Source organism: Cyprinus carpio, chromosome B18, assembly GCF_018340385.1.
Source record: "Cyprinus carpio isolate SPL01 chromosome B18, ASM1834038v1, whole genome shotgun sequence".
NCBI classification, from domain to species: domain Eukaryota; kingdom Metazoa; phylum Chordata; class Actinopteri; order Cypriniformes; family Cyprinidae; genus Cyprinus; species Cyprinus carpio.
This window is the reverse complement of record NC_056614.1, coordinates 8,416,040-8,437,218: the sequence shown is the minus strand read 5'-3', so window position 1 is coordinate 8,437,218 and position 21,179 is coordinate 8,416,040. Positions and strand designations below refer to the sequence as shown.

Here is a 21,179-nt window from a genome sequence, read left to right as displayed (position 1 = left end):
ACCGCGGTTCTAGGACCGCAGTTCTAGGACCCTAGTTTTTTTGTGACAGCTCCACCTACCGTACTGGATCAACATTAATTAAAGATGGACGACGTGGACAGCAATCAGACGGTGAGTACCGATATTTAATTAAGTTTTATTTTATAACGTTTAAACGGTGCGAAGTTTACATCGTGAGAACTGCTAACTATGAATTAATAATTAATTCCCACCAAATTAAGAATTCATGAGCTAGTTTTATTAATTACTACGACGTTAATTCGTGGCCATGATTTCATAAATCCTTGTTGAGTTTTAATGACGAAGTATTATAAGTGAATCTAGCCAGCACATTAATTAAACTTATCAGATGACAAGACCATGGTTGATGTAAGGTTTGTAAGATTTACCTGCAGCTTAATGTATTAGTGTGAATACTGGCTTAATACTCGTTGTTTTACCATATTTAAGTATAAAATATCTTTCATAATTAAACTGCACTGACTGCCTAGTTGTGTTAGCCTGTTGTTTTGACATTGTTTTGCAATGATGAATGAGGCGTTTGGCAGTTTTAATAGCTTGTTACAATTTGGCCTAATCTCCAGGCCTACTCCACATACAGTCCATTGTTATCATGTGTTAGTTTCTCTCATGTTCTGCATGGCCAATATGAAGTGATTTTATGGATTTGGATAGGCTCATTGTAGGACAGATGATTTAAAAAGGCACTAGGGATATTTTCATGATCTCAAAATATTCTAACAAGTCTTCCTTTCTGGTCCAGATTATCATTTCAGGTCAGAGTACAATATGAATTATTTTTGCACAATGCCTAGTGCACCATTTTGCTACTGATATTTCTGTTATCACAAAAGGGATTGTTATCTGATAACTATTTCAGTGAAGTGGAAGAATTTAATAGAAAGATTGACAAACAATTGAGGAAAGAAGGGAGATCATTCAGTTGGTGGGTATTGCTCTTATGTACTTACACATTTGAAGTTTGTAATTAGATGTCAGTAACATGAATATTCTGTTTGGCTCTCTCTCTAAAACTCCAACAGTGCATAAGTGTTAAATATATATATATATATATATAAATTTTATTTTATATGTGTATATATATATATATATATATATATATATATATATGTATGTATGTATTTCAGTTGAATATGTTAAACAAATGTTTCTTATTTATCTCTCTCTCTCTCTGTCTCTCGCTCTCTATTTCTCTAGAGTTGAAGCCTACAGCCATTCTATCCATGCAGCAACTGATGGAAAAGGGGTTCGCTTTGGTGCTGTTGTCGCAAAAGTGACACATATATATATATATATATATATACACTATGGTTTAAAAGTTTGGAATCAGTAAGACTTGTAATGTTTTTAAAGAAGTCTCTTCTGCTCATCAAGGCTGCATTTATTTGATCAAAAATACAGAAAAAAACGGTAATCTTGCAAAATGTTATTATAATATAAAATAATGGTTTCTATTTAAATATCCTTTAAAATATAATTTATTTCTGTGATGCAAAGCTGAATTTCCAGCATCATGACTCCAGTATAAAGTGTCACATGATCCTTCAGAAATCATTCTAATATGATGATTAATTATTAGAATTATCAACAGTTGTGCTGCCAAACATTTTTTTGGAAGCTGCGATACTTTTTTTCAAGATTCTTTGATGAATAAAAAGTTAAAAGGAACAGCATTTATTCAAAATATGAATCTTTTCTAACAATATAAATCTTTTCTATCACTTCTTAACAATTTAACACATCCTTGCAAAAAAAGAAAATAGAAATTTACTGACCCCAAACATTTGAACAGTAGTGTATATTGTTAGAAAAGATTTCTATTTTAAATAAATGCTCTTCTTTTTAACTTTTTATTCATCAAAGAATCCTGAAAAAAAAGCATCACAGCTTCCAAAAAAACATTTGGCTGTTGCCAACATTGATAATTCTAATAATAAATCAGCATATTAGAATGATTTCTGAAGGATCATGTGACACTTTAAACTGGAGTCATGGGTGATGGAAATTCAGCTTTTCATCACAGAAATAAATTATATTTTAAAGGATATTTAAATAGAAACCATTATTTTATATTCTAATAACATTTTGCAAGATTACAGTTTTTTTTTTTACTGTAGTTTTGATCAAATATATGTAGCCTTGATGAGCAGAAAAGACTTCTTTAAAAAAAAAAAACATGAAAAATCTTACTTATCCCAAACTTTTGAACGGTAGTGTGTGTGTGTGTGTGTATGTGTATATATATATGTATATATATAAATAAACATTCTTGAATCATTCTTGTGTCTTGTCTTGCCTCTCAACAACCTTTAAAATATCGGCTGTAATTAAGTGACTGCATACGCTGATTCCAACTTTAACTTACCTGATAATGAGCTAATTCACCTTAAGGAGGTTAATCAGTATACTGTATAATTCAAGAGACTAAGACTTTTAAGGTTCTCCATTTTTTTTACAATTGTTTTAAAATTGATATACAGTTTTCATTTATATTTTGTGTAAATTCATGTTTAAATTTAAAATTGTCACTCAAAGCACACTTAGTAATTAACCTCTGATGCATCAAAAATCACATTTAAAAACAAATACTACTGAGATTAATATATTGATGCTATATACAAACATGACTACAAACTAAACCAACAGGGTCCTAGAACTGCGGTCCTGAAACTGCAGCCATCGCTATATCATCCAATACGGTAGGTGGCGCTGTCACGAAAAACTAGGGTCCTAGAACTGCGGTCCTAGATCTGTGGTCCTGAAACTGCAGCCTCCAGTTGTGCAGGAACATACTATTGGCCATTTTCTGACACCCGCAGACTTCTTGCTAGACACCAGTGGCTGGACACCAGTGGATGGACAGCAGACGTCATTTCCGTATCGTCATTCACTTTTCAATTTTGACGCGCCATGCAGATGTCAGCTGTAAGAAAAAATAATAAACTGTCGATGATTTATAGGTCATGTCAGAATTCAAATGTACAAACTAGCTAGTTAAAAAAAATCGTCTTGTTTTCAAGGTACTGTGTCGTGTTTTTTAAAGGTATTAGTGAACTCTGGTGTGCCTCAATTCTAGAGCTAACGTTAGGTTGCTACAATAGATTTTCCAATTAAATCGTTCTTTGGGTGGCATGATTTAATATTGTAAATACGTTTTTTTTTTTTTCACTTGGATGTGTGAAGATTGTACCCAGTTAACGAGATCTCATAGAACAGTCTTGGTAGAGAATAGTCTAAAATGCTAGGTTGTCTATGCATCACGAGAGTTTGCTAGCTAGTTATGTTTTTTTGTTTTTTGTTGAAGTAGTACTTTTCCCTATGCACGTGTAAATGCCTGATGTTTAATATGTTTATGATGATGTTTAAAGCGCTTTGGTGGCCATGGGTCTGTTGAAAGCGCTATATAGCCTAAATGCAGTCCATTACCATTTTACATATATTGTATAGGAGAATGTTAACATTTATATAAGTTTTTTTAGTTTTTGTTACCACACTATTTTTTACAGTCCATCTACCACACACAACTTTTCACCTACATTGTTCAATTCCTTTTTTTTTTTTTTTTTTTTTGGAAAGTTATTAATTGGATTTTTGTAAACTCTTATGAATTATAAGGTACTACCAGTATTTCATATGTGTCACTATACTTATTGGCTGGAGAGTAAGTTTTTAATCAATTTTTCATTTCTATATTGGCCTTGAATCAACACTTGTACTCTAATATAGTTAAATATAAACATGCTCATTCTAACCATATTGTACATCTGTTCTTGCTTTAGGTGTGGTGAATGTCAAAAAAACTGCCCCAGGCTGTAAGAGACATGTGTGTCCCTTTTAAAAATTGTACAATGCAGAAATTGCAGATGTTTTTTCAAAGACTGGGTGGGGTACTGTGGAAACGGAAGACGTGGAGACCTGCGAGGGTTTTATACAGACCCTGAATTTCCTGAGCATTGCCCAGACTGCCAGTTTTAGGGGGCAGGAATCATAGACAGTAAAAGAAATGAGGTGTGGTGTGCACAGTGTGCAATACGTTATTTGGAACTGTTCATGTTTTATTTTCTCTTGAAATAGGAACCTTACGGGCCTGACTGTGGCATCTTCATTCTGATGGTAAGATTTGACAAATTTTACTAATTACATTGTGTAATTTCCAATAAATATTGCAAAACCATGACGTGTTAATTTGATCTGGATTGTTTGGTAAATTGTCTGATCATGTGAATCTACGTATATTTTAAAAACAGAAGTGGTTACATTTACAAAAAAAAAAAAAAAAAAATTGAATATCCAAATGGGCAAGGCAAAAAACTGTGGTCAATTAACATGTACAAGTCTGTTCTATTGACAAAACGTTATAGTCCATTGATCTAGGCTGAATTTAGGTCACAAAAAATAGTGATATGATCTGAACAATATATATTTTCAAGGTGGTTCTTGTGAATGCAGTTTGCATATATTATTGATGTTATAATATTAAGTATATTATTGAGAATTGTTTTATGTAAACACAGCTTTTATATTATATATTGTAAGTCATAAAAGTAAAATGACAATACGGAAAAGACGTGTGCAATTAAGCCTGCAAAGAATGCTGTCTATCCACTGGTGAAAACAAAATAAACATCCAGACTAAACATAGGTGAAAATATAAAATAAATAAATGTCAATCCAGAGGTGAAAATATAAAATAAATATTCTGTCCATCCAGAGGTGAGAACTAAATATGCTGTCTATCCAGAGGTGAAAATATAAAATAAATATATCTCAATGCAAAAGTAAAAAAAATAAATAAAAATCCAGTCCATCTAACGGTGAAAACGGAAATTAGCGGCGAAACGGAAATGACGAAGAAAATGGAAATGACGTAGGCTGTCTATCCACTGGTGTCCAGCCAGTGGTGTCTAACCGGAGGTGAGTCTGCGGGGCTGCAGCTGGATGCTATTGGACTGTTTCTGCGTTCAGTTGTTGCGTAGCTGTATTCAGTAAATATCAGGATAGTTTAAACGTAATTAAAAGCTTTCCAGCCATGGGCACCTCCGTCGTGACCGCGAGTTTTGCTCTGCTGTGTGTTTTTCTTCTCTGTGAGCCCTCACTTCAAACAGGTAAACGATCACATTTAGCTTTGTTTGTCAGAGAAAAAAAAGTGAAAGTAACTCTAACTCTACCCTTCCTGGTCTAAAACGGCTTTGTCTCGACAGAATTTAAACTTGATTACGAATGCATGCTAACATCATACATCTAAAAGTGTATCTACATACTCATAAAAATAATTATATAAGAGTTTTGTCAACTTAAAAGCAATTATCCACAGACTTGATGTCCTAAACATCGATCAGCGTGGCAGCGCAGGGGCCTATATTCAGGGGCGCCCCCAAGGGGTGGCCACGGCCACCACTGTATAAACTCTGGCCACCCCGCAGGCCGGAGATCTCCAAAATGGGGCGTGAACTCCAAAATTGGGCAGAACCTCCAAAATGGGGTGGGGTCTCTGGCTCCAGCCAATTGTTATTGACTTACATTTCAAAATAAAATTTTATAAATTAAACATTGTTTCTAGTTCATTTTATTTTCATAAAATAAAATATGCTATATAAATAAATATTCTCTGTGAGAGAAACCCCAAAGCTTGTGGCCAGTGATGTTCGGACTGGAGTTTGAACCTCTGCTTAATGATATAAACGTGAATCACCCACGAGGTCTCCCACGAGCCGTCCCAGCACAGCTCTAACGCTTTTTTCTCAGCAACGGGGGCATCCTGGGGCTCGAAATTTGCAGGGTAGAAAGGGGTAGTGACGCTGGGTGTAACTAAAAAGGTGCCATTGTCCGGCGAGGTCCAGTTGGGGAGGTATGGAATGATCTCATATCGCATAGTGTAGGAAACAACACTTTAATTAACACAACCAATGAAATCTTTAGAATCAGTTATGGGGCGGCGTTTGCACTTAAGTTGATTGGGGGGAAAAATTGCGCTTGCGCGTCATGTGCCTGTCTGTCAATGGGAGGAAGCCACGCCCTATTTTGGAGCTCCCACCCCGTTTTGGAGTTCCCGCCCCCATTTGGAGATCTCCAGGCTGCAGTTATACCCTTCTCACCCCTGTGGCCACCCCTAGGATGATTTGCAGTGGGTACTATAAATTTAAATGCAGAATGTAAATTCACAATAGTTTAAGAAGTGGGGGGGGGGGGGGGGAATGGATATATAATTTCATATAGTTACTATCACACGAAGAGTGACGTTTTTCTCCAAAAGTCAGCATAATTACAAATGTGATATTGATTTTATACAACAGTTCAATAAACAAGAAGTTATTATCAAGAGACTTGTGTTTTAGACAACATATTCCCTGTTTTTGCTCTATTTCTAAAAACAAAAATCATTCCAAAAACAGCCACTGTTTTGCGTCTCTGAGCAACATGACGGTGTTTCGTTCCTGAATGAATCAACTGTTTAAATGATTCGGTTCAATCGCAATGACTCACTTATTAACAATGACTCGCTGCCACCTACTGGCGGTTTTAATTTCACATTTAAGGTACTTTTTCATTTTTTAAATAATTTCAAACATCAGTTTTCATTGTTTTATGTTTAAAATATCAAAACAATATTTATTCATTTTGTAACTGCAGGTTAAAGTATTCCAGGTCCCACAGAGCTGCATTAAACAGTGTATAAAAACATCTAAATGCCACTTCAAATGCAGCTTCTATTTTCTCTGCATTGCAAAGATCAATTTTGTTGATACTGATTGCATTTGCTTGGTAACAGCCCAAATGCAAGTATTTGACCTAAAAGATGGTGCACACATTTAGAAAAAATGGCGTAAATGTAAAAATAATAAATTCAGGAGTCAGCTGTCAGCACAGTTAGAAATAAGATATCAGCACAACAACACACTCAGCAAAATATTGTCTATTTATCGTTATTGATAAAATCCCAGAAATATCATTTTTTTTGTCAATATTGCAAACCCCTTTTTCTTTTATTTTGGTGTGCCACCCCAAGATTTACTGTGGCCTCATCTGGCCACCCCTATTAAAATTTTCTGGGGGCGCCATTACCAACACCCTTATTATTGATCACAAGACCGAGACCAGGATTAGACATAAGTACAGGGTCAACTGGATTATGTTTTAATTATGTTAATTAAGAATACGATCCTTCTGGATAAACGGAAATTCTGCCATAACAAAAATGAATTTCACTTTATTCAGCTTTATTCCTTTGTCTCTCAGTGAATTATAGGTCTGGCGTTATATGTTATAATATATTTAGTCTGTTCAGTTCTTTCTGTAACTGAAATGTTTTGAGACTGTAGAGTTCACATCATGTTTTATCTGCCATTTCCTACAGAAATGTATCTACCTCTTTTATCTCATTTACATAAATAGTTGATATAATGCATATAATATTTCTCTTTATTGCAGAGAAACACTCCCTGTATTACATTTACACAACGCTGTCCAAACCTGTCGATCAGCCGGGCATCTATCAGTTCACTGCTATGGGTCTGCTAGATGACAGAGAGATTGACTATTACAATAGCAAGGAACAGAAAAAGATTCCCAGACAGCACTGGATGCAGGAGAAAATGCAGGAGGATTACTGGGTAAAAGGCACCCAGTCCAGAAAGAGCAAAGAACAGTGGTTTAATGTGAACGTCGACATTCTGATGAAACGCATGAGACACAATGAGTCAGGTGAGAAACACTGATACATTTTAACATGCATATTTTTATGAACTTTCTTTTTTTTATTATAATAAAAACTCAAAAACATTTTAATTTGTGTCTATTTCAGATGTTCATGTTTTTCAGTGGAGACATGGATGTGAAATTGAGAAAGAGGGAAGTGAAATGAAGTTTTCCAAAGACTTCCTGTCTTTTGATGATAAGCAGTCTCAATGGGTCGCTCCTGTTGCTGCAGCTCTTCCAACCAAGAGAAAATGGGATAATGAAACAATTCTAAACCAGTACACCAAGGGCTACCTGGAGAAAGAGTGTGTGAAGTGGCTTTACCATTTCAAAGAATATGGAGAACAGGAGCTTAAAAAGGGCTGTGAGTAAATGTACAGTATTTGTATTTGTTGATGATCTTCAGCTGTCATAGAGGTATAACTCACTGATAAACTGTACACTGTGTCCTCAGCTCCTCCAGAAGTTTGTGTTTGCAAAAAGTTCTACCACTGACAAAACCAAGCTGAAACTCACCTGTCTGGCCACTGGTTTCTACCCCAAAGACGTGACGCTGCGAATTAGGAAATATCGCTCACCCCTGCCTGAAGATGAGATTGAATCCTCAGGAGTCAGACCTAACCATGATGGAACCTACCAGCTGAAGAAGAGTGTGGATATCCCGAAGGATGTAAAAGCAGAATATGATTGTGTTGTGAACCACAGCACCCTCAACGAGACAATTATCAAATGGGGTAGGCAAAACTGAAAACATTAAATTAAATGCTCGTTAAAGCAGGGGTGTTTCCTTTGAGGAAGCAAGGGTGGCAGTGACTTCTTAAAAAATTGGATGAGAAAATTATTCACAATAGAAAAATTTAAAATACAAATATTACAAAATTATTATAAAAAAAAGGTATATAAATTACTATTTTTTCCAGTGTGACAGTGACACTGTCCAACAGAGACACCAGTGATTAAAGGTACAGTAGGAGTTACAGATAAAAGTTTCAGAGTAAAGCTACAGCATCTCTCTTGAATTGAATTGACTCTCTGTTGAGTTTTAATAGACCCCCTAAGTGTGTTGTGGGTTTGTTGGAGGGTAATTGTAAAAGAAAAGGCTGAAGATCAGTTCACAAAAATAAATTAATAAATAGATTAAATTAATGTCAAGCGATTCAAATTTAATTAATTACATAATGTGGCGATTAATTAATCAAATGACTTAATCACATAAAATCTCACCAGTCATGGAAAAATCATTGAAATAAATGAAAGAAAACCTTTGAAAATTTATGTATTTTTTTCTAGTGAAATATGAGTAGTATTGCTCAGCTTTGCTCAGTTATGCTCAGCTCTAAATCTAAAATATTTGATCAAAAATAATAAGGGGATCACAAAATCCCCTTATTGCGTCAAATGCATTAAAAATTACCATGTTATTTTTTCATAACTAATTAATTAAATTAACATGTAAAATTGATAGCCCTAATCGGACCTTTGTAACTTGATAATACAATCAATTTCTCATACAATAACATATTACACTATGAACATTTTATTACATGTCTCTTGGAATACGTAATACATTGTGTGCAGTGAAAACAAATGCTCTCATAGGATAAGCATGCGCAGTCTCAGGAATAATAATGAGACAATGAGTCATCAGAGTACTGTAACGTGAGAACAAGCCACATCCTGTGACACTGAAGATTTTAAATCTAAAAGACAAAAATAGTACCAAAAAGCTTAACCAGTTTTCAAATACCTATTTAAAAAAAATTAACGCTTGCTAACATTGTTTTCTATAATGTGCAACATAAAAACCTTTGTTAAAATCTATGGATAAAATAGAGGATCCCTTAAAATCACTCTTGATTAGAGACTTAAAAATGGAATTCAATGTCAGTTCTCTAAATGTAGTGCATTTCAGTGTTTTACATTTTTTTTTTTAATTTTTTATTTTTTTTGCAGATGGAACGTGCCCAGACTGCGGAGGCTCCCCGGTTACTGGAATTGTTATTGGAGCTGTACTTGTAATAGTTCTTGTTGGAGCGGTCTGCCTTTACCTTTATATGACTAAAAGACTGTGTATTACAACATGATTACAGATTTTGGCCACACTGCTTTTAATATTTTTTTTTAATTCTTTAATAAAGGTGCCTCAACTATTAGAATTGACAGGACTGCTTCAGAGAGAGAAATATAACTCTATTGTTTTACGTGGGGAGTATGAATGACCAAAATCTTGAAATAGTTGAAATCTATAATAATGTGGTTAAGTAGCAAACAACTAAACTCTGCTTAACTAGCTTAGCTGCTTAATTACACACCTTAATAACGAATTTTTGTTGTGCTGTACCTGACAGTAATGCTTACAGATTGCACCTGTATTTATCATCTATATTTGTAAACCTCTCTAGTTTGACAAAAACAGAGTGCAACCAATGGACCAGTACAAGGGAATCATGCTAATGAAGTAAATGAAAATCTTCTCCCAGGTAAACTGCTTCAGAGAATAAGTGGAGTGAATCTGTATTTCTCACACACTTATTGTGACCATTTCACTCACACGTAACACTCACTTTGACCTGTTTAAAAGATGCATCATTTTATGGTAAATTAAAATGAATAAGCTTTCTGTGAAAGCAAATAAGCTTCCTCTTTGGATTTCACAGGATATAATAGTAATGGACATGCACCAACAGCAGTCAATGGAAGTAAGCAGTTATCAGTGCAGATACAGCAGAAATATCTGCTGTTTTCTGAAATAATGTGCCATAAGGGCTGTGTAGTAATTCATTGCATAAAAGATTAAAATAAAAAAATGTTTAAACTGCACATAAGTATTAAATTATTAATGTAATAAATTGTTTAGAATTCAATTATTTTAGTTACCTGCCTTGTAGTAAACCCTCTGTAATGTCTTTACTTTCACTAGATCTTCTCTTGATTGTAGAGACTTAGAAACAGTCTCTACTGTTCCCAGCAATATCTCGCAAATGAAATTTAACATTTGGAATAAACTACAGTTATTAACTACAGTTGTTAACTGCTTAATTGTTACTGAAACAATCAGGGAACAGCTCACATCTGAAACCTCTCACTGACTTACCCTTCAAAAGGGAACTGCATATAAAAATGCTGTATGTCTGTAATGTTTCTGATTTTACCTCATTTGGATGTAAATAGTCTCAAATTCAATTGCTTCTTTTCAAAATTATTATTTTTCTAATGGTAGTTAAATGTTTATATATTTTGCAGAATATAAACATGTATTTATAACATCCATTTAAATGATTATATCTCAAATATTAGAAAAATAATGGCATAATTAGAAAGCAGAAATTTACTTTTTTACAATTTGAAGTAGCATGTCATATTCACAAATTAGTACAATTTGTTTGGAAATGTTCACATTGCAGCCTAACTAGCCTTTGCATTATTTTTAAATTATTTAATAATAATAAAATAACATTACTTTGTGCTCTTAACCTCATGTTGATAGAAAATTATATTGTTAACATTGTTTCACTTTATCCAGTATGTGCTGCTGTTACATTACGACCTGTGTTTATAATGCAATCAAGGGACTGAAGTGGCCAGGGCTCCTGAACACTGGTGCATCTCTAAATTTAAGCATACAGTATATGAAGTTTACTTAAATGATTCTGACATTTTTCTCATTCGTTTCCCTCTATTAAAGGACCCAATGGAGTGATAATTATTGCCAACTGAAAAATAGTGTATGTATTCCACAATTGTGTTAAAGAAATGAATCTTATAGTCATGTTACACTGCGATATTGATTATGATTTCTTTTTGTGCCATAGGAAGCAGGAAAAGTAGTGACTGAAGATGGAGATTGAATTTGAATTTTTGGATTTGTTCTTTCATAAATTCTCTTAAGTATGTAGGTTACTTAAACCGATAGTTTGTAATGACTACTTTGATCATGCTACAGACTGTGCAGTGTTTTTATGCATGTTCATGTGTGATGAGAAAGGACATGACATATGGGGGATTTTTAACTTTTACCCCCTTAAGCTCAAGGAAACTGTAAAATATCTGGAATAACACATTTTGCCCCCTTTTCCTAACAAAGGAGGTTAGGGAAGCTGTAGTCATTCACTGTTATAGCCAAAAAGGTTTATTCAGGTTAGGTCAAACATTTCAGTGGATGGCCATATTCTTTGTTACATTAATACATTTGGTAAATGCTTTTATCCACTGCATTCAAGCTATACATTTCACCAGTTGATACATTTCATGAGACTCAAACTCATGACCCATACTAGAGCTTGTTTTACTGTTTGAGTCACAAGACGACGGAGGTCAAAGTATGAATTTATCAAAATAAGTGTTGCTCTTAAGTTTTGAATGAGTGATGTTACAGGTTTATTTAGTGGTTGCAAAACAATTACTTAGTTGAAGATTTGGCTTTGTTGACTGCAGATGAACTTTATTTTTTCTTCAGTATTAATAGCTTTCTTTCGCTATGTAGAAATAAGCATGAGACACCACAGATCATGTCATGAGTAAAGTTAGCACAATTGACTGAAAAACAGATTCATTGTTACCTAAAAATTTTAAACAGATTTGTATGTAACAAATTAAAAGAAATGAGGAATGTTAAATAGCAGTATTGTAAGTTAAAGTTCATACGCATTTCATAATATCCACCTTATTTTTCCTGTAAGAGCAGATGTGGCCATTAGTAAATTTAACTGGTCTGCTTCTGGTGTTATCCGCTTCCAGCACTTTAGCTGTTGAAAACAGCAAAAAACGGGTGTTTCTCACCATATTATTTTTAATGTATTATCTTAATTTTAAACATACTGCTTTGTAGCTCTCACGCTTACTTTGAGTTTAAGCTTGTTGAAGTGTTTTTACATGTAGTAAATAAAACCAATTCCTATTAAAATTTTACTTCATACTAAATGTCTAGAGCCTTTTTTTTCGGGGGGATTTCTTTGGTTTATAGATTTATGGGTTTAAATAACTTAACACACACACACATTGTGTTCCAGGCTCTGTTAAAAGTGTCAAAGTTTTCTGTTTACATGTTACTGCAGTGTTGTAGTCACAACACAACATCCAATCAGAGGCGTTTAAGGTAAACTTACCTCAGAAACCGCTCATGACTAATAACTGAGTTTTTGTAAGAATGAGGTTAAGGTTTGCACATTTGTAAACACAATGTAGATTATTTGAATGTAGTTATGTCTAGTATTAATAAAGCTACTTTTCCCCTCCAAAACTTTTGAAAGTGATATTAAACGTATTTATTCAATGAGAGGACGTGTACGGTCGTCCTGGGACATCAGCTTTTTGGCCCCTGATAAATCTGCATTCCTGGACAGTTATATGCTTTAGTCTTAAGTGCTTGTCAGAATGAACATTGTGCAAAGATAGAGATAAAAAAAATTCACACACTCCCATTGCCAGTGGTTCACCTGTGCCTTGTTCAGGGAGATTACAAAAAAAAAAAAAGGACAACAAATCACATCAGCTGGCAGACAATAGAAATACAGTAAGTCACTGTAATAGATCATGAACATCTGAGTGAATATACACAAATTTTACTATGGTTTCCGTAGTATAGTGCCTCACACGCGAAAGGTCCCCAGTTCGAAACTGGGAGGGAACAGTGACTCTTTGGGGAAGTCGTGGCCTAGTGGTTACAGAGTTTGACTCCTATCCCTAAGGTTGTGGGTTGGAGGCCGGCAATACCACGACTGAGGTGCCCTTGAGCAAGGCACCGAACCACCAACTGCTCCCCAGGTGGCCCAGCATAATTGGCTGCCCACTACTCCGGGTGTGTGTGCACTTTGGATGGGTTAAATGCAGAGCACGAATTCTGAGTATGGGTCACCATACTTGGCTGTATGTCACCTCAAAAAAAAAAAAATTCTGAACACACTCACCTTTCCATCGAAGCAGGTCTTTGTGCAAGGTGACCCAGAGGGCAAGCACACTTCAGTGGAGCACATGAAGTAAATCTGTTTGCAGAGAGAAACACGTGAACCATCGGCTTGTCTTTCCAAATCATGCTTCAGATCATGTGTTTGTGTAGTTGCCTCCTCATTCAGGTATTTTCTGGTGGACAAATCCATGAACTGAAAGGCTTTAATCTCAAAGCGACGCTGGTGCCGATTCTGGGGAAGATCTTTCATATAAAGGATGCTGCCAGAGTCGAGAGGATTGGGTTATCTGCAGAATAAGTGTAATACAAGAATCAATGCTGAATAAAAAGACATCTGAGAAGAGCAAAACTTCTAACTAACTTTACTGTTTAATACTATAAAGCTGCTTTGACAATCTGTATTGTATATTGCACTACATAAAAAAGGTGACTATGCATAATCAACAACTTTTATGGAATTAACTGAACTGAAATTAAGGGCTTTGAAGTGCAACAGGTAACTATGGAAACTGAAATGTTAATGAGCTTAAAATATAAAAATGCATACAAATCAAATATGCCTCTGTGTCTTACCCATCAAACAGCAGAATCAGGGTGCTCTGAGCAGAGCGTGGATAGGTCACACAGTAGTTAACTATGAGAGTCACTGTATTCACAAAACATCTTAAGGCTAAAAGTAGCTCATAACTCGCCTATTTTGGAGAAAGTCTTAAATTTGGGAGTCCTAAATTTTTGCTCTAAGAGTATTTCACAAAGCGTTTTAGTACTAATACAAGCTACTAAATCTGTGAAAGGTTAGGAGTAGTGTAGAGGACTCCTAAGTCACTAAGACCAAGACACAAACTGTTCCTAAAACGGCTGTTGCCAGCAATCTGCCTCAGAATATAAACATTTTAGAAACATTTGACGATAATGAGCTTTTGTTCTAACAAAGTTCTAACAAATTTTAAAAAAGTAGCCTTTACATATAATTTTAAGTAGGTCAGTTTAAAAGTTTTGTTTACCTTACTTAGATACTCAAGTATTTGTTCACAACATATCCAAATGTTCTCCCAACTTTCCAGATTGAGCCATCTGAAAAAACAATTTTACATTGAACAATACTGAACAAGTTCCCAGCATTGCAGCTTGAAAACATTAATTATTCTTCAAATATTATCATTGTTTTACACTTTACTGAGTTAATTTATGCTGCTGTCACTGTCAGTTAGCTGTCATGTGGATCAGAGTTCATATTTTTACTGATTTTAAATTTGTTGATCCTCACCATGATTATGAATTGTGTACCGGGGTACTTTATACAGCATGTGCATCTCATTGCAACTTAATACATTTGTCATACATCAGCATAAATGTTAGCCTTTAGTTAAGAGGCAGATATTACCCACTTTATACAGCAGGCTTTGAAAATAATGATAAATATAAAAATCAGTATTATTAAATAGGATTAGCATTGCTAAATAATCTTTAGTTGATCTGACAGATCTTTGAAAATTCAATAGACTGACTTTTATTCATTAGATGAGCTAAAGGTTTTAAGTTGTTGGTTGCTTGAGTTAACTTAAGTTGAGTGTGATATAGATTTATTTTGATATATCAAAATTTTTTTTTTTTACACAGAAAACACTTAAAAAAATATACACATAAAAAATGCACTATTAGAACAGGCACATGCATTGAAGACAGCAAAAGGCTAGATCATTTTTAAAACCTGAATGGATTATCCCTGGAGATCATGCCGTACTTCAGGCTGCGAACTCTGATGATGGTCTGTACCTCAGCCAGGTAAATTATCGTCTCGCCAAGGACCTGCAGAACTACAGCAGCTGTCCTCTTATTTAAATAAATTCAGTGAATCAGTGTACAGAAGAAGCCGACTCACAAAATATTCATGAAAGAGACAGAAAACTTGAAGATGGCAAAGTCTTTGTTGGAGATAACAGGCTTGCAACCAGGCTTTCCAGCAAACATCAGGCTCATGGGGTTCACAGGGATGTTTGCAAAATCATTTTAAACAACAAAGACAAAGTTCTTATCAGCAGTGCATTCTGGGAAAACAAGACATTAAAAAAACAAATGTATACATATAAATCTAAGTTAGGCAGTAAACTAGTGCTGTCAAATGATTAATCACATCCCAAAAAAGTTTTTATTTACATAATGTATGAGTACTGTGTATATTTATGCATATATAAATTCACACACATACAGTATATATTTTGAAAATATTTACATGTGCATATTTATATTCATATAATTTTAATTTTATACACATTTAATATGTAAACATAACTTTTTTTTAATAAATATATCCATGTCTGTGTATTTATATACATAAATATACACTGTACACAAACATTATTTAAACAAAAACTTTTATTTTGAATGCGATTACTTGTTTGACAGCACTACAGTAAAACATATCACATCCATGAAAAGGTAGACAGGTACCTTAATATGCTTTCTCAGATTTTATGGCAAACTTTTAAAGTCAGATATTTACTTCATGAAAATTATAACTGAAGCTGAAATGTGCTTGTTGCATGAAAACAAACCTCATTGGTTCTCACACAGATGCATACGTTTGAGCTTCTGTTAACTGCATTTAATGCATGCAAGATAAAATAAAAATGCAAAAATATAAATATTTTTTGAGTGCTGCTTTTTCCTCTGAAATGTAATCAAGTAAAAGTGCAAGTATCATACTTGGGTAATTTCGGAGATTTGTTCTTTATTCAAGTAGTTTACAGCCCTAAGAATGTGTGTGCATTAAGTGGACCGACCTAAAATCTGCAGGATTTGAGGTACTTATGATAACACTATGTGAACTGACTTGCCTTATAGACTTAAGTTTCTTGAATATGCAGTTTCAGAAGTAGATGAAGTAGATGAGGACATACCATCCATGGAATAACAGCAGACTGAGGTCTCTGCATCAAAACAGCATCCTTTAGCCAGGCACCTGTCTTGCGTTACACCCGAGGTGCCACACAACACTTTCTGATCGGCAGAGATGCTGCAGCCTTAAAAGAAATCACAGCTTACTTTGAGAATGACCAACACTTTGGCAAATTAGTGGCTAATTCATCTGAATTCATATAGTCTCATTTGTATGTTCAATCTGTGCACAATCTGCTCCCTAAAAACCATGCATTTTCATATGATTCACGTTCACCAGTGGGGCTGGAGAAGCACAGCAGTTTTAGAGCAGCAGTGAGCTGTGTGAGTGGGATTGAGGTTCACCTCCAGGTTTGCTGTTGAGCAGCAGAGGGCCTGCTGGAGGCATGGCAGCTGAAGCCTGGGACGGTTGTGTCGGGGGGAGTCATTTGATCTGACTGCACTCTCAGCTGTTTTAGGGAAACAGTGAGTGGTTTTGCATCACCAGACACTGTAGCGATATCCAACTGTCCAGCTACATCTGGATAGAGGACCCTCTGACCATCCTTTAAAAGACAAAACAATCATAAAGCTGTGTATGTCTTTTTTTTTTTTTTTCAACAGATGCTTGAAGTTGATGGGTTAAAATAAGTAGGCTTGAGAAATCAAATGAATAAGGTCGCAGATTTGTTTTAGAGGTGGAACAAGTCATATTTGGATGAAACAAACATTTTTCTTTGGAACACCATCCACTGACCTATTTTGGGATAGGATCATGAATGTGTATAACAGATTAAACAGATTGTTAATTCATCCTCATGTCATTCTAAACCTATAAGAACATCTTCCCTTTTGATGGTCAATAGGATCCAAACAACATTGACTTTTACTGTACACTCTAAAAAGTGCTGGGTGAAATACAGCCCAGTGCTGGGTGAAATATGGACAAACCCAGCAATATTTTTTTATTTATTTTTTTTTTGACCCAGCGGCTGGGTTAAATGTTTAACCCAATCTTCTGTGTAGTAACCCAACCGCTGGGTCAAAAAAAAAAAAAAAAAAAAAAAAAAAACCTTGCTGCTTGTCCATATTTTACCCAGCACTGGGTTGTATTTAACCCAGCATTTTATAGTGTTTATAGATTTTTGTACAGGTTTGAAAAGACATAAGGGTAAGTAAAGGACTGTTGCTTTAATAACTGACTTGAAGTTAAATTTAGGAGTAGAAATCGATACCATTTGACATTAACTTGATTGCACAGATACTATTGAACTGAACTGAGCTGGACGATGACATCGCCGAACCAATGATGAACTGACTTTAACTGAAACTGAGCATTTACTGTTGTCCCTTCCCATTACGGGGAAGCTAATCCGAAGGGACAACAGTAAATATGGCATTACGGGTCAGCTGTGGCCTAATGGTTAGAGATTTGGACTTGTAACCCGAAGGTCGCAGGTTCGAGTCTCAGTGCTGGCAGGAGTTGTAGGTGGGAGGGAGTGAATGAACAGCGCTCTTTTCCACCCTCAATATCCATGGCTGAAGTGCCCTTGAGCAAGGCACTGAACCCCCAGTTGCTCCCTGGGCGCTGGATATATAGCTGCCCACTGCTCCGGGTGTGTGTTCACTTCTCACTGCTGTATTTGTGCACTTGGATGGGTTAAATGCAGAGCACCAATTTCGAGTATGGGTTACCATACTTGGCAAATGTCACAACATTCACTTTTTTCACTTTTTCATTATTGACACACTGTTCTCCTATTTAATACTGTAAATCTGCTCTGACACAATCTGTATTGTTAAAAGCGCTATATAAAAAAGGGTGACTTGACATGACTCCGTAACACGGCTGTTTCAGCTATTAAAATAGTTCAGTTTTGTATGTAATGGCAAAGTGATTATATTTTGTTTTGTTTTTTGTATTAAGTTAATTTAGAAAAACGTTTGGAGCATTTTTGTTTGTTAAATAGAAGTTTTTGTTTTTTAAAGTAATGCCCAAGCGGCCAGCGGTGAGTGAGCATATGTTTAATTTAGCCTTCTAAAATCATCATGACTTGCCTAAAATAAAATCTATAGATATAAAACAGTTCAAGCATATAACAATGTTTAAACATTTAACCTAGATAAATGTGCACTATATCCAATAGTTTGCGCGGAGAGTGGAAGCTAAAGCACACTTTGCAAGACATGGAGGCACCAGTGCGATCGCTTGCATTTTTTTCAGTGGATACACCGTCATTTTTGCTCATAAAGGTAAGACTCAAGTAATACACCATTCGTAACTGTAAAGGGTCTAGTTTTTTGTGTGCGCTCACAATATGCGCTTTCTGCCGTCTCGTCTTGAACAGGAGTGCTTCACAAAAATAAACCAAAACTCAGTGAATACTGTACATGCCTCACAGACATGATAAATATATCTATTTTAAGCTTTAAATTAATACTTAACGAAATAAAACAAATCAAAAAAAAAAAAAAACACTCTTTCATTATAATCATAATCCGTAAAGATGCACTTCTCTCTAAAGGTGTGTCTGATGAGGAGATGCCGAGTCAGGATCGGAAACTTCATCCTTGCGACACCAACCCAGAAAACACTATTTATTGGTAATTAATTCAAATATCTCCTTTCTGTTTTTCCATTTGTTGTAATTACTTTTGCCAATGCTTTGCAGCAAGCTTAAGCCTATTGCGTGCATTTGAACGCAGAACTGTTCAGCTGCGCTGACGGCATACACCATACTGCTGCTGCTGCGGGACACTAAACACCGTCGAGCCGCTCTTGACAGTCATGGCAGCACGGTCTGGTGTTTCCACCAGCATAGCATTTTTTCATCTCTAATTGATGGATGTCTAAAATATAAAAATAAGGAGAAGCGTACAACAAGCTTGAGGCCCAGCTTGCGTCTGAACTATGATGTGAAAATTGGCCCGAAGCCCAGCCTGAGGGGCGTAAAAAGTCGGGGCCATCAGGCCCGCGGGCTGAAATGCAGGGCTCTAAATTTTGGCTACATCAGAAATAAGTTTCTCAGTTATGAGGAGAATAAGAAACTGGCTCTGATCTAGCACACACAGAATGATTTGACTGAAAATTTGTTAGAAGAGATGAAAGAAAAATAGAGGTCATCTACGCAATTTGGAAAAAGAGGTGGCTTTTCTACATTTTTATTTTTTTTACTCATTGTACAGCAGTTATTGTTCATTCTAAATGTATATTTAATGTATAATGTGTGTAAATAAATACATGAAATGTAGAACATATAAAAAAGTGCTCTTGGCTTGTCTGTCAGTGGGTGCCCCCCACTCATAAAAGTGAAACTCCTCTGTTTATCAATTTGCACTGGCTACCAATAGCTGCTCGCATAAAATTCAAGGCATTGATGTTTGCATACAAAACCACCACTGGCTCTGCAACCCTTTACCTAAATTCATTACTCCAGACTTATATGCCCTCTAGAAGCTTGTGTTCTGCAAGTGAACGGCACATTATTGTTCATCCCAAAGAGGCACAAAATCACTTTCACAGACTTTTAAATTAAATGTTCCCTCCTGGTGGAATGAGCTGCCCAACTCAATCCCAGCAGCTGAGTCCTTATCCATCTTCAAGAATCGGCTGAAAACACATCTCTTCCATCTTTATTTGACCCTCTAACTCTAGCACTCTCTATTCTATTTCCATTCTTTATTAAAAACTAACACTAGCTTCTCTATTCTTTGTAGATGCTCTTATCTATTTGTTTTCTTTTTATTTATTATACAATTAACAAAAAGCAATAAAAGGCCTCTAACACTAGCTTGCTCTATTCTTTTTCTATCTGTTTTATTTTTATTTATTATGTAAAAAAAAAAAAAAAAAAAACGTGCTACGTGTACTGCGTTAAGCTAACTGAGACTTGTCATAGCACTTGCATATTCCTGCTCTTTTGATTACTTCATTTTTAAGTCGCTTTGGATAAAAGTTTCTGCTAAATGACTAAATCTAAATGTAATGTACATGTATAACTTCATTAAAACCCCCAGGTGACATGACAGCCAGTGTAGTCAACATCCAAAACATTACTGCTGTGGTCTTGTGTCAGAGAGTAACCACAGACCATTGGGCCCCAAGCACAGAATCAATTACTGAAGCACCTGGAAATAATTACACACATTTTGACAACAGAAACTGACATTTTATTTAAACATGCATGCATGCAAGAAAACATAAATTGCTGAGCATACTAGTACTTACCCAAAATCTTAACCTGACTGAGAGAGCCACTGTCTTGAACTGCCACTTCTGAGTGATCAGCTTCACCAGTCTATGGCTTCACCACGAAAATAATCATTATCATTATCATCTATGATTGAAAAAGGACCTAAAGTAGATATCGGCGTTGAACTCTGTGACAGTGCCAACTCAATGCCACACAAAACCAGTATTAACGTGTTCACGCCCTGCCGAGACGTGTGTGCCAGCAGAGCACGGATTAAAAATAAAGAGCAGCGCTGCAGAAACCAGAGCATTAAAGTGTCGGAGAGAACCTGACTCATAACACCAAGGTTTTTAAACTGAATCACTCATAACACCTGTCTCCAGCAGTCCGGGCATGATTACCTCACGCAGAATATTAATAAGGTCATGTGACAAAAAGCCAGCGCCTTTAAACACCCGCTCGACTTCATGAGAACTGTCCATGCCTGT

The 21,179-nt window shown here is 35.5% G+C and overlaps 1 long non-coding RNA gene and 1 pseudogene across 1 annotated transcript; both read left to right on the top strand.

The window, feature by feature from the left end:
• Positions 1 to 4,940: 4,940 nt before the first annotated feature.
• Positions 4,941 to 21,179, top strand: part of LOC109052939 — a 32,281-nt pseudogene continuing 16,042 nt past the window's right edge.
• LOC122140376 lies at positions 9,791 to 12,631 on the top strand. The gene is made up of 2 exons (XR_006157025.1): positions 9,791 to 11,441; positions 11,529 to 12,631. It is a non-coding gene; the product is annotated as an uncharacterized LOC122140376 (long non-coding RNA).